Below are 21,039 nucleotides of genomic sequence, written 5' to 3' on the forward strand. Positions count from 1 at the left end.
ATTACTAATGCGCCCTTTAAATAACCAAAAATATACTGGGCCAAATATACTGCGTTGGTCAATGGTGCTGTCTAGTTCAGTTGCCTCAAAATAGCAGCGCACCAACAATGCGCCTGAACACACCTCGTTTTCAGACCAGCAGCCCATGGGCGAACAGATGGGTTCAAATGCATTTGCTGTTTAAACAATATGGTGCAGGACGTGAAAAAATTACTGCGTCGGGCTAAAACTAGCAAAAAAAAGTCTAGTTTTGGTGCCGCATTGAAAAGGGTGTATGGCAGGGCCCTTAATATTCTGAAATGCATAATGGTTTTTAAATTATAGTTTCAGTATTTACAATATTAGGAATATACTTTTTTTTCATATTTTTTCATTTATTTAACATTTCTCCTAAAATAAAATTTTATACCTAAATGAGACATATAAGAGAATCACCACTTAGTATCCTGAGCTTAGAGAAATCTATGTCAGAGCCATAGCCTTGTGGAAAGCACATCGACATTGAGACACAACTGCACCTCAGACAGCACGAGTTCAAGTCCCAGCTAAAGGTACTTTCCTGCTCCTATTCCCATTTCACTTTTCCCATTGTTTCCTGTACATTAAAGGTGAAAAACCCCAATTCCATAAAAATAATAATAAAAAAGTGCAACCTCTGCAAGACAATAAAGAGATCTCCCATGTTTTTCACAGCCCATTCTCATTTTGGACTCTCTTCTCTCAGAACTTTATCATGTCTCAGTTATGTCTACTTTTATTTTATTTATTTATTTACAAAGGAGTATAGGAGAAACATCTGAGACACTGTTGATACTAAAATGAGAGATATTTGAGAATCACAATTAAGTCTCCTGAGCTTAAAAAGAGCAACCTCTGAGCAATATTCCTATAGTGGATTCTTTAGAGAGATTACAGCAATACAATAAAGATAATAAAAGATGACAAAGGATAATAATGGTTTCTTCTACCAGATTCTGTTTTGACATTATTTCTCGTCTCATTTGTATCTATTTGTATCTATTTCTAAGGGATTTTAGGAAAAAACATCTGAAATGCTGTTAATAAGAGATATGAGAATCATAACAAAGTGTCCTGAGCTAAGGAAAAGCAACCAATATGCAAAAAAATTTTTTGCACTGAAATGCATTATTTTCCTGTTATCACTGTAGAGCTGCTTTGAAACAATCTGTATAACTCTGTATAAAAGTATAACTCTGTATAAAGCACTATATAAATGTGACTTGGTGACTTGGCTTAGCAAAATGCGTGAGTGCCACCAAGACATAGTTTTATGTAATGGTAGCGGCTTTGACACGTGACCAAAAATGCAAATCTTATTGTTCGGTCAGTTTTCGTCACAGTGTGATGGAAAGGAGATTATGATGCCTCTCCATAAAAAATAAAAAAATTCTGTTGCATTGATAGCATCCAAATGTTTGTGTTGGCCTGAGAGGTAGCATTAACAGCCTTTGATTTAAATTAAATGTTTATTGCACTGAATTTGCGTGATGAACATTTATCTTGGTGTGAACAGTCCTTGAATTGGTACTATAGGTGATTTATGTTTTAAGGAATAAAAGTATCACAACAACGTTACTGGTTATGTTGATTACTTGTCCTGTGTTGCTCAGCAGTGTTAATGCTGTATATTAAACATGGGGTTGGTGCGGGTGCAGGGGCATTGGGCGGGTCTTAATTAAAGTGTGACGGCTAAATGCATCAGAATGTGGCAGACAGTGGAGCCTGTCATGGAGATGATTTTAATTTGCGCCCCACCCCCGGTGAGCAGCGGCGACTGGCCTTGACCCTGTGCTGACTGTATGGATTAATGTACTGTAATGACTGCTGAGGCTATCATTGCAGCAGGCATCATTAATTATCCTTATTGATTGTTGCTTTCAGAGATAAAGCATTCTGCTGACTGGGAAACACTCTGAGCTCACAGAAGGTCAAGGCTAAAAAAGGGAACTTAGATAATCGCAGCGAGCAAAGGCTGGACCAGGTCAACTGAAAATATAGGCTCTATGTAGACTGTCTTTCGGTCTCTCACTTACATGTCTTTAATTCTCTCAGGGGTTTGTATGTTGCATCATAAACCATCCATAAACCATGCTCATAATATTCAAAAACCGAGTGTTGACACCCTTTTGTTCACACTGCATGAGTACAATTTAGCAAAACACAGAATTAAAAACCTGATGACCAACTTGACAAGTGCATATTGAGGCATATATATATGTAGACTTCAACACCAGAGATAGAAGTCGGTTTTTCAATTCATGGGTAGCAGGATGCATATGAACACATATCATGTGATGTCTATGTCTATATGACGATTCACATAATTTCTGTTGGTGAGACAGAGACAGAGAGGGAAGAATAGAGAGGAATACTGCTGACATCTAGTTCAGTGAGTGATGAGAGGGCCGTGCCTCAGCACGATTAGGTTTCCCTACTGCCTGCCATAATGAAACCAACCAATCCCAGGAAGGAAGTGAGGGTTTTATATTTACACAACCATACTTCACTCTTCTGCTCTGTGTGTGTGTGTAACAGTGACAAAGATACCCAGAGATACATTCTGCTCTGTGGAATTAAAAGAGAAGTCAGAGAAGATTATTGGGCAGCCATGAGTGTGTGTAGTTGAGGTTCATGTTTACGACTCAAAGGCTAATGGGAGAGCTTGCTGTGTGCTCCATCTCATTAGTACTGCACTGGAATGGCAAAAAACATGCTCAGTAGCATAAAGGAAGTGAATTAGAACACACAGCTCTCATATTTCAAAACTTAAATTACCAAAGGTACAAATTTTGTGAGAATTTTTTTTACATAATCAAAATATTAAAAATATACTGAAGAGTAAAGGAACTGAAACCTACTAAATAGTAATGCACCATCATGCAGCAGACCAATCCATAATCATTTTCTAAAAGGTTATGCATTACTGTTGTGCTCTGCATCATGAAGAAATTACCTCTGGTAAAGTAGAACAAATGTCAACAGAGTAGAACAAATTAAGTTAATCCTCACCAAGAAGGATTAAGTGGCTATCCGATTAAGTTTATGTTAAGTTATAGCCCCAGAATACATCAAGCGAAATCAAAGAACGAACTGATGCAATGTTATTTCAAACAAAATCAGACCAAAACTATGTGTTTGGAGTTTGTTTTGGGAGTTTGAAACAGCTTGCCAAAGGAAAAGTTCTGGAAAAGGTAGCTACGACTGGCAAACACCTTTTTACTACCATTGGTCCATGGCGATTACATAATAGGTAGGTGTGCGCAGAGGCTCCACCTTCTTTCTCGAGGAAATCTTTTCTGGTTCATTTCTCCTGAACAGTCCATCGAGGTCAGACGTCTGCAAGTGAAAACACGGACACACTGGAGAGCAGCTTTATAGTTGAAAATGTAATTGTACTTCTGTTGAAATGGGACGCTGACACTGTTATGTTTAATACAGTAAAGCTGCTTGATTTTAAGCAATCCATTGTTACTAAATGAGTCAAAGACTTAAAACTTTATAGACCACTCAGTGTTGGATGGATGTGTGTCTGTGTGCCTGAGTAACAGTGCATGTTTGGTACCACACTGCAATTAGTTTGGGGTCAATTTACTGTCTCAAATGCCCATACACTTTTAGGGCAGAAAAATCAAGAACAAAAAAATAACCACAAATTACAACCATCAGGGTCCAAGCATCAATAGCTCATGTAGACAATTAGGTAAAATAATTTCCATTTGTCTTTCCAAATATTTTTTTTTTTTTTTTTTTTTACTGCAAAGTAAACAATCTTGCATCTCCACTGATACCGTTAGTTAAAGTTGGATGGAACCACTGACAAAATATATGCTAGTACCAAAAAAGACAAATAATTTCTAAATTTGTAAAACTGATTTGTTTAAACTGACGGGAAACATAGACCTAAAAAGATTTCTTATCCTGATGCCCTATAGTGGACAAAATTAGTAATGCAACCTCCATATTAGCCATGTAAGCATTTGGATTTCCATTGAGTGCTTCCATCCCTTGTCTCACACAAAGTGCTTACAGCAAAAGAATGTACAAAATCCTCTGCTGTTCTCCCTGACAACTTATCTCTCTCACACCCCTGTCAAGCTGGATGCAGGTTTACTTATTTGTAACAGCTGGAAATATTTGACTCACTCTTTGCTGTGCAACAATGAACCTTTTGAGTTCCCTTTCGAAGTGGAACTTCAACGCTGCTTTTTGGTGTTGACACTATGGGAAATGCCCTAAGAGTGAATGGTGTCTGAATCACGTATAACAAAGACTTTATACACAGAAAGACGGTGCACTCATATTACTATGAATGGGAGAAACTTTCTAAAGAAAAGAGCCAATTACTGATTGTGAAGTCATCACGTCACTGCAGCTGCCATTATAATCTCTGGTTCCTATAGATACAGTCAGTGTTCTGAGATGTGCGCTTAACACCGATCGCGATGTAGCCCCTTACCCCACACCCCCCATTTTGGTAAGTGGGGCATAAATGACATAGCCATATATTTAGAAAGCCAACACTTGAGAGTTTACAGTCCAAGACACAGAAATACTAAGACTGTTATTAAAATGGAAATAAAACAAAATAAAAATATTAAGAATATAATTTTTAAATGTTTAAAAATATTATGTGAATGTAGTATAACAACTTATAACCACAAATAAAGTAAAGCCACAAGTGTGGTAATGCATTTGAAATTTGAGGATGATATCTCTAAAACGATGCATTTTCTGAAACATTTTGTAAGACCATGTCGTGACTTTTTAGAGAAGGGCTGACAAGATGCTAATAAAATATTTACTGCCCTTTAAACACCCATTTGCAGTCTATTATCTAATGTCTGGCGAGGACAACTGCTTAATTCATGTTCTATTGTTCTCTCTCAATGAACCTTTCAAACTTCTGCTGTGAATGAGACTTAATCTTCATTTTTCTTTTATCGTTATTCTTTTGTTTGTAGTCAGCCATTATTAGCCTTTATTCTGCCATTACATTGGCCATATACACCACTTTCATCCCACTATACATTAATCCACCTATTACCTGAAGTCTTTCCAGAAAAAAAAAAAAAGCGTATTCTTGATATTATGGAAAAGAATAGCTCCTGTGCGACAGGTGCATTAGAGCTACATTTAGGATCAAGCTACTTAACACAATTTAAAAGATTAATATTACCCCTTTCCTCAAAACTCACTTTAAACAACCATCATGTGTTTGCATTAACTTCCGATCGCGATGTAATGTGGATTTTAGTCATATAATGTTGTTCAATATGTTATATTTAGTATTTTATATCTAGCTAATCGCTACACCTGCTTAGCATGTATACGGTCGTCGTCGGCGGCAGCCGTCCGTCTCGGGAGACGATGGTGTAGCTCGGTGTGTCTATCTGCACCGCCGGGAATGGCTGTGCAGACCAATTCTAGAGTGGCAGTCCTTGCCGCACTGGGCGCAGGAGAAGGGGGATGGCTGGTCAGGCTGCTGTTGCCGCTGCTTCCGCCTAGCTCTCTTTGCCACGGCAGTGTTGTTTCGTGCCGCTTCTGCTTTGATTGTTGCCTGCCGGACTGCTTGTCGCCAAGCGGAGCGATCATCAGCCAGGCTCTCCCATGCGCTGGGGGCAATGCCGCATTGCTTCAAGTCCTTTTTGCAGACGTCTTTGAAGCGCAATTTGGGGCGCCCTGTGGTTCTGGTGCCTTCAGCCAGCTCGCCGTAGAGGAGGTCTTTGGGGATGCGGCCTGCGTCCATCCTCCTGACATGCCCAAGCCACCGCAGCCGTCTTTCGCTGAGCGTTGCATGCATACTGCTCATGTTGGCTCGTTCCAGCACCTCGGTGTTGGGGATCTTGTCCTGCCACTTGATATGCAGTATGCGACGCAGGCACCGCATGTGGAAGCTGTTGAGTTTCTTCTCGTGCTTTGCGTAGGTGGTCCATGACTCGCTGCCATAGAGGAGCGTACTGAGCACGCAGGCTTGGTACACGCGCAGTCTGGTCGTCTCAGTGAGACTGGAGTTGTTCCACACTCGCTGATTCAACTTGGCCATGACTGCGGCTGCCTTGGCGATTCTACTGTTGATCTCAGAGTCGATGGATAGCGAGCTGGAGATCGTGGACCCAAGGTACGTGAAGTTCTCAACAACGTCCAGGCTGTACCCATCGATGACGGTGTTTGGAGGGGTCTCTGCTCCCTGCATCATGACGTTGGTCTTCTTCAGGCTGATGGTCAATCCAAACTCCTTGCAGGCGTGTGAGAGGCGGTTGACAAGCTGCTGAAGTCCGTCTGCCGTGTGTGAGGTCAAGGCTGCGTCATCAGCGAAGAGCATCTCACGGATGAGTACCCCTGTGACTTTGGTCTTGGCACGGAGACGGGCTATGTTGTAGAGCTTGCCGTCCGACCTGGTGCGGATGTAGACACCCTCGCTGCAGTCTTTGAAGGCGTGTTGGAGGAGCATGGAGAAGAAGATACCAAATAGTGTGGGCGCGAGGACGCAGCCTTGTTTCACTCCGCTGCTGACTGGGAAGCCTTCGGATGTTGCGCCGTTGTAGCATACTGTGCTGTGCATATTCTCGTGGAAGGACGTGACCACTGCAAGCAGGTGTGGGGGGCAACCAATCTTCTGCAGCAACCTGAAGAGTCCGCTTCTGCTGACCAGATCAAATGCCTTTGTGAGGTCGATGAAGGCGATGTAGAGTGGCATGTGCTGCTCCTGACACTTCTCCTGCAGCTGGCGTAGTGAGAAGATCATGTCTACTGTTGATCGGCCATCCCTGAAGCCGCACTGGGACTCGGAGTAGACGCGGGAGGCGAGGGTCTGCAGGCGGGCCAGAGCGACGCGGGCGAACACTTTGCCTACAATGCTGAAGAGGGAGATGCCCCGGTAGTTGTTGCAGTCACTACGGTCTCCCTTGTTCTTGTACAAGGTGACAATGTTAGCGTCTCGCTTGTCCTGGGGGATGTAGCCCTGTTCCCAGCAGAGACAGAGGAGGTCGTAGAGTGGTTGTAGCAGGGCTGGTTTCCCGCTCGTTAGAACCTCTGGAGGGATTCCATCGCTCCCTGGCGCCTTCCTGCAGGCAAGGCAGTCGATAGCTTTGCTGAGCTCGTCCATGGTTGGTGGGGTATCTACCTCCTCCATGACTGGTAGATCTGGGATGGCGTTGAGAGCCGTGTCAGTCACCACGTTCAGCGTCGCGTATAGCTCGAGGTAGTGCTCCGTCCATCGCTTCATCTGCTTTTCCTGGTCGGTGATGACCTCGCCCGTCTTGGACTTGAGGGGGGCGGTCTTGGAGGGGGTTGGGCCTGTTGCCTTCTTGATGCCCTCGTACATCCCTCTTGCGTTTCCTGTCTCGGCAGCTCTCTGTATGCTGCTGCAGAGGTTTAGCCAGTAGGTGTTGGCGCAGTGGCGGGCGGTCTGCTGGGCTTTGTTCCTGGCAGTCCGGAGGGATTGTAGGGTACTAGGGCTTGGATTGGCCCTGTAGGCCAGAAGGGCTTTCCTCTTTGCCTCAGTCACAGGCTCCCTTTCTTCCCAGTGGGCCTCGTACCAGTCGGCATTTTTCCGCTCCTTCTTCCCGTAGGCGGTGATGGCGGCGTTGTAAACCGCGTCGCGGAGGCGGGGCCACTTGGAGTCGATGGTGTCATCTGCTGACACTCCCTCGCTGAGGGCGTGTTCCAGCCTGGTGATGAACTGCTGGGTTTTCTCAGGATTGCTGGCATAGCAGGCATTTATGCGTGGGCGACCCTTCTTCTTGGAGTGGTGCAACCTTTTGGGTGTAGTGCGCACCTTGCTTGCTACGAGGGCGTGGTCCGTTTCGCAGTCTGCACTGTGGTAACTGCGGGTGAGGAGGACGCAACCAATGTCCGCTCTTCTGGTGATGACTAGGTCAAGCTGGTGCCAGTGGCGGGATCGGGGGTGCCTCCATGACACCTGGTGGATCTCTTTACACTTGAAGAAGGTGTTGGTCACGCACAGGCCATGGTGGCACAAGAGCTCGAGCAGTCTCTGGCCATTCTCGTTTATCTTCCCCCTCCCAAAGCTTCCGAGGCAGGTGGGCCAAGCCTTGTGGTCAGCTCCTACTCTTGCATTGAAGTCTCTTAAGAGGTAAAGGCCTTCAGTGCTGGGCCACCTGGATATCGCTTCATCTAGGGCCTGGTAGAACTCATCTTTTTCCTCGGCGGTGGAGCAGAGGGTTGGGGCGTACACGCTGAGAATGTTGACTGGGCCAGAAGACGTTGACAGCCGGAGGGTGAGTATCCTCTCTGTGCCTGCTGTGGGGAGCTCGGTGAAACTGACAAGTGTGTTCTTCACAGCGAAGCCAACACCATGTTGCCTGGGTTGGTCTGGGGACTTCCCCTGCCAGTAGAAAGTGTAGTTTGTTTCCCTGATGGTGCCGTTGTCAGCCAGCCGGGTCTCCTGTAGGGCGGCAATGTCGACGTTCAGTCGTGACAGTTCCCTGTCAATGACGGCCGTCTTCCTTGCGTCATCGATCTGCAGAAGGTCTGCGGTTAGTCCTGGACACATGGTCCTGACGTTCCAGCTAGCGAAACGAAGAGCTGGAGGCTTCTTTCTTGGTTCTTCCTTTGACTTGCCTGGTGCGAGTGTTTAGTGGCCCACTTTTCGAGAGGTGCCTCTCTAATCCCCACGCACCCAGTGGGGCAGGTGAGCCATGGCGGGACGGCACCTTACTGGCTGGGGGCTGCCCAGCTTGAGGCGGGCGGTAGCTGTCCAATGAGGCGCGATGACCTCTCCCACCGTCGAAGGGGACCCCTGGCGCTCGCTTCCTTCGCCAATCGGACGAGCTTATAACCGGTAACTGCCCCCTCCCGTGTTGAGTCGACATCTTGCGATGGCGCTGGAGTGTCCTCTCCAGTGGAGCTACAGAGCCTGGGCAGGGTTATATGGAGGACCAGCTGTTGCCCATGCAGCAGGCCCCCCCTCTCCGCGAAGCTGAAGAATCCAAGGGAAAGACAGAGTCGATACAGCTTGGCTCCAGCTGCGCCGCAGGAGTTGCCGGTGAAGACGATACTATGTCAGGCCGCCTTAGGGACTCCAGCTCCGGATTTTCTGTCAGGGTTTACTCCCTTAGCCTTTCCCCTGAAGGGGTATGCCGCAAGGCAGCAGAGGTTTGGAATCAGAGTTGCCTTCTCCTAGATGAGCTACCATCCAAGGTTGACGAGCCCCATCTGCCCGAAGCAACTGGTTTTGAGGCGCCAGAGGACCGCCTTTGCCCCTTCTCCTGTTAGTGGGAACGGTTTCGCCGGACTTAGTAGCTAAGCCACACGGGAAGGCCAGGAGCTGGACTGGGTTGTCAGAGGCTGTTTGAGTGGCCCATTGAGGGCATTTTATAGGGAGTGGGAGCTTATCCCCACTTCCACCCCCGGTTTTAACAACCTTCGAAACACCATGTATACGGTAAACATTCTTTATTCATGTGAATATACACCAAATCACATGAAAATCAAAAACAAACCATAAACTATCGTAATCGTGTGTTTATTAGCTTCTTGTTTCATGTGTAGAAATGTTTCTTTCTGTTTGTTTTCACTGAGCTGTGAAGGAGGAAGTGTTTACAGAACAGCGTCATCCAGAAGGGCAGGGAATATGGTCACGTTGATTCATGTAAGATGATTGACAGCTGTACGGCAAATGAGAGAGTGCTGAGATCATAACTGACGCAAATCAGGAAGAGGAGAGACAGAGCGCGCTGTGCATCCTGTTTTAGTTCTTCAGGTCGCTTAATTAATTGAGAAATGAATACAAATGGTAGGCCTATTCTGTATGATGAAATATTTTGCAAACATGTGAGAATAAATCAATATTTCTCCAAATATGCACACCTTTGGACTAAAAGCCCTAAAAAAACACTATCTAGTGCATCTACACTACCGTTAAAAAGTTTGGGGTCAGTGAGAATTTTATTTTTATTTTTTGGAGGAAAGAAATCAATACTTTTATTTATCAAGGAATAATTAATTTGATCGAAAGTGACAGTAAAGACATTTATAATGTTACAAAAGTCTTTTGAACTTCCTATTCATCAAAGAATCCTAAAAAAAAAAAAAAAAAACTGTACAACTGACAGACCAACAACTGTTTCAACATTGATAATAATAATAAATGTTTCTTGAGCATCAAATCCTCATATTATACTGATTTGTGAAGGATCATTTGACACTGAAGACACTGACACTGGTGATGCTGAAAATTCAGCTTTGATCACAGGAATAAATTACACTTTACTATATATTCACACAGAAAACAGCTGATTTACACTGGAATAATATTTAATACTATAACTGATTTTTGTTGTATTTTTAATCAAATAAGCCCAGCCATGGTTAGCAGAAGAGAATTCTTTTAAAAGTATTTAAAATCGTACCGACCCCAAACTTTTGAACGGTAGTGTATGTGAACAAAAATAAACCTCAGCAGATATGAGGGAAGTCATATTCGTGTCGATATTCTATTCAAAATATGAAACATTACAGATTAATTATTTTACACTCCTGACATAAATTAAGAAATTAATATCACTGCAACCTAGTTTTATCTTAAGCAGTGGTCAAATATCGAAGCTGGAGTTTTTAATCTTTCTAATGATACTCAGTTTGTCCAGATCAAGTAAGAGTGTGATGTTTTAAAGTGCAGTGAATGTTGAACAACAATAATCTGGGGCCGTCGGCAATCTTTGCAGGTAAAGGTGCTCTTAGTCCAGCCTGAAAAATGCAGTGTTTTGTCATGATTCAAGTGTTTAGAAACAAGGTTTATAAGATAGTTGTTGTCAGATTTCATTGGTGATTTCAAATATGAAATTTATTTGGAGAATTTAATGTTTCCCCATTCAAAGACATAAGAGCTGCACTTGAATGCCATGTTTCAAAGATGGCCACCGAGTGCAATGACCAGTGTTGCCAGATTGGGTGGACGGTCTCCAACCTAAAAGCTCACCAAAACCCATCCAATGTTGGAAAAACCTGCCCAAAACTTTAACTGCCAAAATAATGTCATATAATTTTATTGCTATATGGCAATCAAGGTTGATAAGGATCATTTTTATCTCCTTAAAGCAGAATAATGATGACAAAATAAAATAAAAATAAATAAATTTACCAGGAAAACAGATCAAAACAGGACAAGTACTTCAAAGAGAATTAGCAAATAAGACTAAAATATCCAGGAAGAAATCATATTTAATATCAGCAGTAAGAATAATCCAATTTATTTGGAATTCAGCATATTGCGTATTAGCAGGCATTTCACACACGTTCATGCACACACCATGACAGCCAAAAATGTGTCTGTTGTATTATAATTCAAGGTTTCCAGGGTAACCAAGGTTACGGGGGTTCTGTGTGTGCATGCGTTGTGAGAGTGAGTGACACAAAAGAGTAAAAGGGTTATCGTTCCGAACTATGGTGTGAAATTGAACTTCTTGTTGAATAACTATAACTTCAACACAACATTGGCGACGAGGATGGCTGAGTTTAGCTTACCACCGCCGACACCTTTTCTTCCCATTCCTGGTGAACCGCCTATTCCGTGGGCGAGTTGGATTGATGGCTTCAAGGTGTATCTCGAGGCTATGGACTATACTGATATTCCGGATCGGAGGAAAATTGCCCTGCTTCGTCACTGTCTGGGGGCCGAGGGACAGAGGATATATCGCGTTCTTGGGGAAGCGGAGACTTACGAGGAAGCGGTCGCTCAGCTTGCTCTCCACTTCACGGGCCAGCAACAACTCATACTACGCCGTTACAAGCTACGCAAATGGCTTCAGCGGCCGGGTGAGTCCGTGCAGGTGTACGTAACTAATCTGCGAGACCTGGCGCGCTCGTGCAATTATGGGACACTTCAAGATGAGATCGTTTGGGATCAGCTTATTGAAGGGATACTGTGTGAAAAAACACGGGAAAAACTGTTGTTAGAATCTGACGAACTAACACTAAATCAAGCGGTTGTAATCTCGCTGCAAGTGGAGGCAGCTGTCGAATGCTCTACACTGCTCGCTGATGCGCGTGGATATCCCTATGCAATAACTCCGACCTGCCAGTCACCAAGGCTACAGTCCCTTACCCATAGGAAAAAGTGAGAGTAAGGATGCAGGTTTTCCAGTGCATTTTGCACAGCTGCAGAGAAACCGACGCATTTCAAGTTGTGGCAACTGCGGGTTTCCTGCCTCAGTATTCCCGAACCACAGCACCACTTTGCCAGTTACTAAAAAAGAGAGGAGCCATGAGACGGGACTGCAGCATGCTCTGAGGCCATCCAGACACTGAAGTCACAGCTTACCACACCACCTGTCCTGACCCACTTTGACCCTGAAAGTCAGACTATCGTCACCTGTGATGCATCTACACAGGCCTTGGGAGCTGTACTGTCACAAGAGCAGGATGGAGTGGAAAGACCAGTAGCATTCGCCTCCAGAGCTCTGACCCCCACAGAACAGCACTACTCTGTCGGTGAACGCGAGGCCCTCGCGTGTATCTGGGCAACTGAAACATGGCACCTTTTCCTCTATGGTCGTCGTTTCATCCTCCGCACTGACCATCAGGCTCTGATCACGCTCTTGTCAGCCTCCGGCTCAGGTCATGAACCCTTACGTCTGCACAGAGCGCCTAAGGCAGTATGATTACCAACTCAAATCCACACCAGGGAGGGACAACGTGGTGGCTGATCTTCTGTCTCGATCCATTGATGCGCCCACACCGACAGCCTCGCCAGGCAGTGATGACATGGAGCCAAAACTCATCCAGATGCTCCATGCACCTCTGAAAGCGTCTGTCTCCCTGGAGGAGCTGCAGAGGGAATCCAAGTGCGACCCCACACTGACAATACTCCGCATATATATATATGCTCGGGGTGGCCAGCACGGATGCCTGAGGAGTTAAATCCTTTTTCTAAAGTACGAAATGAACTGTCCTGCTGGGGTGAGGTTTGTGTCTCCAGGGGCCTCTGTACCATGGTGCCGGGCAGCCTGCTTGCACGTGTCCTATCAATGGACATGAGGGCCACTTGGGCATCGTTAAGCTCAAGCAAAGATGCCGGGACCTGGTCTGGTGGCCAGGCATTGACCACAACATTGAAGGGCTGGTCAGGGAGTGTGAACCTTGTCTCCTCAGTGGGAAGACTGGACTACCAGCTCCAACCCCTCTTCAACCTGTTCCATGGCCATCTCACCCATGGAATCACCTTCAACAGGACATTTGTGGGGAAATTCATTACCATAGAGTTCCTCATCATCACCGCTTTCTGGTGGTCGTGTATGATCTCCATTCTAAATGGCCTGAGGCAATACCAGCCGGAACGGTCACATCACAGACCATCACACAGATACTGGACAGCCTGTTTGCTCGCTGGGGCATGCCCCGTGCCATCACTACTGACAATGGACCGCAGTTCACCTCTGCAGACTTCTCCACTTTCCTTTGCAATAAGGGAATTAAGCATATCCGGGCTGCACTCTACCACCCCCAAGCGAACGGCGGGGTCGAAAGGTTTAATCAGAGCCTTAAGAACGGCATTCGTGCACATCTTGTAAAGGGGTTCACATTCCAAACAGCACTCAACCTAACTTTGAATCATTACAAAGCTAGCCAGTACACCACCACCCAGGACTCTCCTGTTTTGCTCATGCTCAGCCGGGAGATGGAATTGCCATTGGACCGACTCAGAGCACAAGACTTGTCAGCAGCAGCGAATGGCACCTGGGTAGCAGCCAAAGCAGCGGTAACGTCAAACCAGAGGCGAATGAAGGACAGCTTCGAAAAGAGGCACAAGGTCAAGGAGAGTAAGATAACGGTGATGGACTGGGTTCGGGTCCGCAGACCCCACCGTAGCAGCAAAATGGCATCGTTTTGGTCTAAACCCCTCCAGGTGGATCGTCAGTTACAGTCTGCCACATTCTTGTTGAGCGATGGCTCTCGCTGGCATGCTAACAGACTGCGGAAAGTGCCAGCCCCTTTCAACTCAACCAGGTGCCTACGGCGAGGGAGCCTAGTGGGAGAACGCCACAGCACATGCCCCTTCCGGCCCCTCCACGGGAGCCAGTTCAGCCACGGCCAGGCCCGGAGTTTCAAGGTTCCCCTGTCAGGGAGGCCCTGCAACCATCTCTGCCAGCATTGGGGCCTCAACCCCTTCAGCCACTGCTCGATTCTTATCAGGGTGGCCAAGATGTGCCGCAGTCGACGTCATTGGACAAGCAAGGGCTCGTCCAGCATACTTGAAGGACTTTATCACAGACTTTCACGTATAGGTGTTTGGCCATCTCTCCTCAACTATAGTTTAAGTTGAAACACAATTTTTGTAGTTCAGGGTAACCAAGGTTACGGGGGTTCTGTGTGCGCATGCGTTGTGAGAGTGAGTGACACCAAAGAGTAAAAGGGTTATCGTTCCGAGCTATGGTGTGAAATTGGAACTTCTTGTTGAATAACTAAAATATTTCAACACAACAGTGTCATTCTTTGATACATAGGCCTACTATACGATAATAAATAACAACAATGCGCTTTACCTTTGTGTTGCACTTTAACTTCAGACAGAACTACAATACGTATTTCTTGAAGTACATATGGTAGAACACAGTCTAAACTAATCAAGTCCAGTAGCTATTAGGGACGAGTACCAGAGTACAGTCTGGACGGTTTAAATAGCAAAACAAAATAAAACAAGCATTGTTTGTCTACACTTTGGGCCTTATATTACACATAATATGTGAAGTCTCCAAAATGACGCACTTCTAACACAAGCAGTGAAATTGCTGACAGTCTTCTCTCGATGCTCCTCCTCCCCCTTCACGTAACTCACGTTATGAAGCAAACTTAAACATGCTCAACAGTCACTGGCCTGGCCAGCAATAGTACCATTATATTCAACACATTATCTCATTGGATATGATACAAAACATGTAGTTATATCACATTGAATTAAACAAAACAAAAAATGAAAAGCATAGGCCTACTTCAAAACAAAAAAGCATATTTTAGGGGACACTACACATTTAATAGGCCTATATATTATGAACAGAATTTTACTTAAATTACTTACTTAAATGTACTTACTGATATACTTAAATATTTTACCCTCAAATTTCCTCAGGGAGCGAAGATGGAGCGGTGAGCGAGAAATGGTGAACCCGGAGCGGAGTGGAGTGATTATTGAATGCTTAGAGCCCAGAGGGGAAAGCTCAGCTTAGCTGTCCGCTCCATCTGCACCAGACTGCTTTATGAATGAGGGTCAATACAAAGGGACGATACAAAACACAGGTTTTGCTAAAAAGTTGTTACTCAAGGATGGATCAGTACCAACTGTTGGTTATACTGGTCTCTGGAGCGATACTGCTTATGGCATTAATGAAAGCATGCATTTTATTACAGTTCAACAGAATTGTATTATAGATATAAAGTTTAACAGTTTATTAAGCACCCCGGAAAAGGAATAAGGTCTGTATTTGTTTACTGTTAGTTGTAATGAGTGTTTTTGTGTAAGTCGCTGTATATGATTGATGATAATGCAAGGGAGAGAGAGAGAGAGAGAGAGAGAGAGAGAGAGAGAGAGAGAGAGAGAGAGTTTATGTATAAGACTTTAATCCGCACTTCTTGTACTGTGTTTTGTTCAGCTCTTACTGTGGTTTTCTGGAGTGAAAAGTGTGAAGTACTTTCTTCTTATGTGGCAACAATAACAGTAGTACAACTTCATAAAACTTATTGGTAAACTTTTGGCCATCATTCGAAAGGGGTCTGCGACAACAGGCTTGTACTAATAGTGGATAAAAGCAAGATGACAACATAAGTCAAAACCATAATTAAACTAAACTGTACCTGTTTTATCTCCATGTCAATCTGGTTTGAACTGAACACCGCTACTGACAGTTTCTGACATTTTCAGTGCTTGAGATTGTCCTGTTTTGATTTTGCATGAACTCTTGAAGCGCCGCCCTCTTCTTGAGAGGGGGCCGGGAGCAATAGCTCATTTGTATTAAAAGGTAGACACACAAAAATGTTGCGTTTTTGCCCACCCCAAAAACGTAAATGTCTCGGGTGCAAAATGCGTTCTTATTTTACATCTTGAAAAAAATATTTCTGTTCTTTGTTCAGTGTTATCGATGTTAAAGGGGTCATATAATGCCATTTTTGTACAAGCTAGTATGATTCTTTAGGGTCTAAATTAAAAGTTTGTAATATACTTTAATTAAAAGCTCTCATTAGTATTGTAAGAAAACACTTATTTTACCTGGTCAAAAACAGCTCTGTTTTCAGCACGCCGTTTCAGTGCATATGCCTTTAAATGATAATGAGCTTTGCTCACTCCGCCTCTCTGTTCTGTGCGAACACCGTTTGTAACTCAATAACACAACAACCATAACCGTTGTTCAGTATAAACGTGGGATTATGAATTATATTGAGAACATCATACATAGAAAACATGCCGTAATGTACCCTGAGTGTAAACCTTAGACGCATTCATTGTGAAGCGTGCAGCTAGCGATTTGCAAAGATTAATATAAATATAAAGTTTAATAAAACGTTACACTCACTTCAGTTGTTCTGGAGGTTCAGCAGGAACACGAATATCTGGTACCGATCCTTTTTTCATGAGCAGCTTCTTAGCAAAACCAGCTTTATACTGATCCTCGTTTATAAAGCAGTCTGGTGAGAAATGATTCGCGCAAACATGAGAGCATTGACGTTGCTCGTGGGGAATATTCCCTTCGAAAACAAACTCAGCCACTACGTCTTCAGTGGTTCGGATTTAGGAACATTAAAATGACTGCTGTGTTCGTTATTACACCCAAGAACGGAACACCACAATCGCTTAGACGCCATTCTGCTCATAGACAGTGCTCCAGCATATCAACAATGAGCGCGCCGGTCTGCGCAGACTATGATTGACAGCTGGCTCACGAGCGAGGGCGGGTCTGTGTTGAAACGCTGCTGTCAATCAACACTCGTGGGAGGGGCTTCCGAGCGTGTGACGTCACAAGGTCGAACGGCTTGATTTGAGGCAGGGGAAAACATATAAGGAGATTAAAACAAAAACACTGGATGTATTTTTATCATTTTATAATGGTTGTGTACAGGCACTGCCAACACACATTTCAGTACAATCAACTTGTAAAAGTGCATGTACCATTATATGACCCCTTTAATGTTGTTTGTGTATCTACGTTTATTACTCCTGCGTGTTCTTAGAATAATTTACCTCTGCACAATGTCACCACCCCACCCTCACACATACAGTTTATCACCCTCTTCTTTATTATTTGATCTTTTTTCTCTTTTCTCTATTTCTCACTCGCTCTCTATAAACGTCCTACTATTCTCTTTCTGCTTCAGTGCGTCAGCTATTTACAGAAACAACATTTACAAAATTAATTTAATTTAAGTATTTATAGAAGCTCACCAGTATGAAGTTAAGTAGGCAAATTTCAACAAGCTAGACGAAGGAGAGAGAGATAAAGAGAAGCAGAGTGTGTCTTTTCTGTTCATCTTGTCTGAAGTATATCAGACAGAGCTTCCCAAGGTCTGTAAATTCATTACGGCACTGTATCTTTGAAATGGGCGCATTATAAAGGGCACAGGCTGTGGATTGTAGTCAGAGTTGAATAGCTAAGCAGTAGCCTGAGGGCAGAGAGCAGCTCTCCAGTAAAGGTATGACCAGCCAGTACTGCAGGCACCAGACTCTCCTGAGAACCCTTGCAGCACACCAACACAGGTGTGTGTGTGTGTGCGTGTGTGAAGAAAGAAAGAAAGAAAGAAAGAAAGAAAGAAAGAAAGAAAGAAAGAAAGAAAGAAAGAAAGAAAGAAAGAAAGAAAGAAAGTTAGTTTTGGATGTGATATCACAATTTTGAATTGTATAACTATATAATAATTCTAAGAAAATATTGCTTTCTCTTGTCTGTTACATTAATATTGTATAGATCTTAATGTAATTTAAAACGTATCACTTTAACATGCTTATCATGTTAGTCTAAGTGTTATATATTAATGCTTGAATTCATGGCCTTCTAATGACCTGAAATTGACAGTGGATGAAATTAGTAACTATTTAGTTCTCTTTACTCAGGTTCAATACATGTTAATTCAGTGCATGCAAGGATTTGTAACATTCATAGAAAATGATACCACCAAATTACACTGCTATCATAAGATGTTCTTAGACTATGTGTTAAAGGGACCATCAAAATAAAGTGAAACCAATCAGAGGTTATGGAATTAAATTGTCTAACCTGTCTCACCTTTTTTTTCTTCTTTTTTTCTTTCTTTGTTTGGAACACAGATAATAATTTATTTAACCATGTCAAAGATTTAGTTACAAATCTGTTCATTTTGTTCTATGCATCAGCTTTACGGAAAGCAATAATATAAGAATTAACAAAATAACATAAACAGAACACAGAATAAATAAATGTGGAGTTATTTTAGCTTAAAGTTGAATCTCCATTAAATTAGAAGTAGTAAGCAGTTTCTGTTTGAGTAAAAACACAATTCATTTATGAATAACAAGCAGAGCAAATTTGTGTGCAATATAAATTTAATGGCATAACTCAATTTGCAAAATTGTTTCATGAATGCTGCCCCAATATCTGCTGTCTTTAATTCATTCTACATTCCAATCTGTTATGCTCTGAATATTGAAAGAAATACTATTGAAATTAATTTCATTTGAAATATGTCTAAGCAGTTAAAAACAGCGTAAAATACATCAATTAAAGACACCCATTTGATGGATTGATTTACTTTCCTTACTTTTATTAATGTCATAATTGAAGAATACGTCATCAAAGATGTTATTGTTTTGCTTTCTGGTTAAATTCTTTAACTTCATTCCATTTTATTTAATATTGACTTTGGTGCAAATCAACTAAATGAAAGTTTCAAAATGATTCATTGGCTGTTATAGAGTGCTTTGCTGTGATGCCATCTCCATTCCCTTGTTTACATAATGCTCCTGGGAAGAGAGGACATACATGTCTATATTTGCATTATATTTGTGCACACACACACACACGCACATGCAAAATGATTTTTGCGCGTTGGTATTTCAGCATGATGCCCATCTATCTTTCTGACATCTAACCCAATCCCTCGAGGGTAACTGAATTTAATCCTGAACATTAGATAAGCACCCTCTGCCTGAGCGTATAAACGTGTGTGTGTGTGTGTGCGTGTGGTTGGGGGTGACTCCCAACAACAGGTTTTGACTGGAACTTCTCTCTTTGTCTATCTGTCTCTCTCGCTTCTAGAGGATCGGCAGGAATTGTCATGGCGCCGGAACAAAGGTAAGCAGGGAAATGTTAAGTCTATTTTAAAAAGTATGTGCCATGTTCTTAGAATTATAATTGTTGTATTTTTTTTTTGTTCATGTTATTTTAATAAATTGTTAAATACTTTCATAAAATGTTTAATTTACAGATTAAAAATGTTAATCTTGTGGTACAATCATCAACTGAAAAGTAATAAAATATATTCTTTACAAAAGCCTACATTTTTGTGTACACAACTTATTGCTCATTTTAGATGGACATAATGTATAATGAAATCCAAACATTTGTAAATCATCTGTTTCAAATAAGTGCTTTAGAGTGCATATAAAACTGACCAAATGTGATATGAAATATAAGTATAAAAAGATGTGATATACCAAATAACCGCCATGGCTCAGGTGCTGGTTTCTGCCCACTGTTTCCACTATCACACCACCCAAAAAGCTTGCTGGAACTGATTATGCTGATTGAGTTCTGGAAGAGCTGCAGGGACGCAGAGCAATATACAGTCATGGGACCCAGAATTCCAACGGCCATATCCACAAGCCTATCTGTTAAGTAAACAGTTAGACATTGTCTGTGACGGACGGTCTCGTTGAGCAATGTAATATTCTCCAAAAGCATTAGTGAACATTTTACACAAACAATGTGGCTGTACATCATTATGTAATCTCTAATGTAACTCTTTAGCTGTCAAGTCTGTGAAAACTTGGTTGGTTCAACATTCTGTGACATCGTTACATGGTTTTCCTGCCACATGCAAAGAAAATACTATAGCTTGTACCAAGAAGGTCACAAATTGGCTGTTTTTTATCACACCCTTAGTCCATTGTTGGTAGATGCTCTGCTACAATATTATGCTAGCAAACAGCATGTTTCTTTATTGACAGCCACTGTGTATTCTGACTGAATATTTTCCCAAGTAGCATATAAATTTTATTAGATGTTTTCCAGTGGCAGATTTTTATAATTGAGTTTTATTTTCCCTGTCTCCTGCCTTAGATAAGTGATTAGTCACATGACAAATGTCCCCAGAACAAAGGCTCCAGTTACTTTTGAGGACCCCATACTGGTTATTTGCCTACAGTTGAGTTCCCCTTCTCTCTTCTGTCATTACTTGTGCCTGTTGTCCTCTGAATACTGTAATTATCAGGACGCTATTTTATCACGTTTCCAACAAACATTACACGTATCTTATTTTTGTTTTGACAGCTGCCTATTAGCTCAAATTGCTGAGCCTGCAGCCGATGATGAGGTGTGTGTTTTTTGTGTTGATGACACTGAGATGTTGTCTGGACTAGCCCTGGTGCCAGTGACAAATGACAGGGTCTGGCAACATCTAACTTACTACTAAAGCAGAAGATAACACTAATGATACAAAACCACGCCTCTGATGGAAAGACCTGTAGGTGTGAATATACTGTTATAGATAAAGTGAATAATACAGTAAAACAGTTTAAAACTCATGATAGAACTCTACGTAATCATCACAACTGAGATATGCAATTCAAGAAAACCACATGCAAAATGCACACACATATGCCCCCCATAGTGCAGACAGAGGGGTTCAATAAATATTTAGATTTTGTTTTCATTTAAACCAAAGACTGAGCATTATGAATTCATATTTTATATGATGTTATATTTCTATCACTGATCAAATGCAAGCAAATGTGTGACACTATTTAAACACTTTGTTTTTCACTGATGCAAAAGGTGGACGGGACATACCAAATTCTAACAAATTCTGAAGGTCAAGTCA

Source organism: Rhinichthys klamathensis, unplaced genomic scaffold (assembly GCF_029890125.1).
Source record: "Rhinichthys klamathensis goyatoka isolate OS25496 unplaced genomic scaffold, OSU_Roscu_1.1 h1tg000223l_1, whole genome shotgun sequence".
Lineage (NCBI taxonomy): Eukaryota > Metazoa > Chordata > Actinopteri > Cypriniformes > Leuciscidae > Rhinichthys > Rhinichthys klamathensis.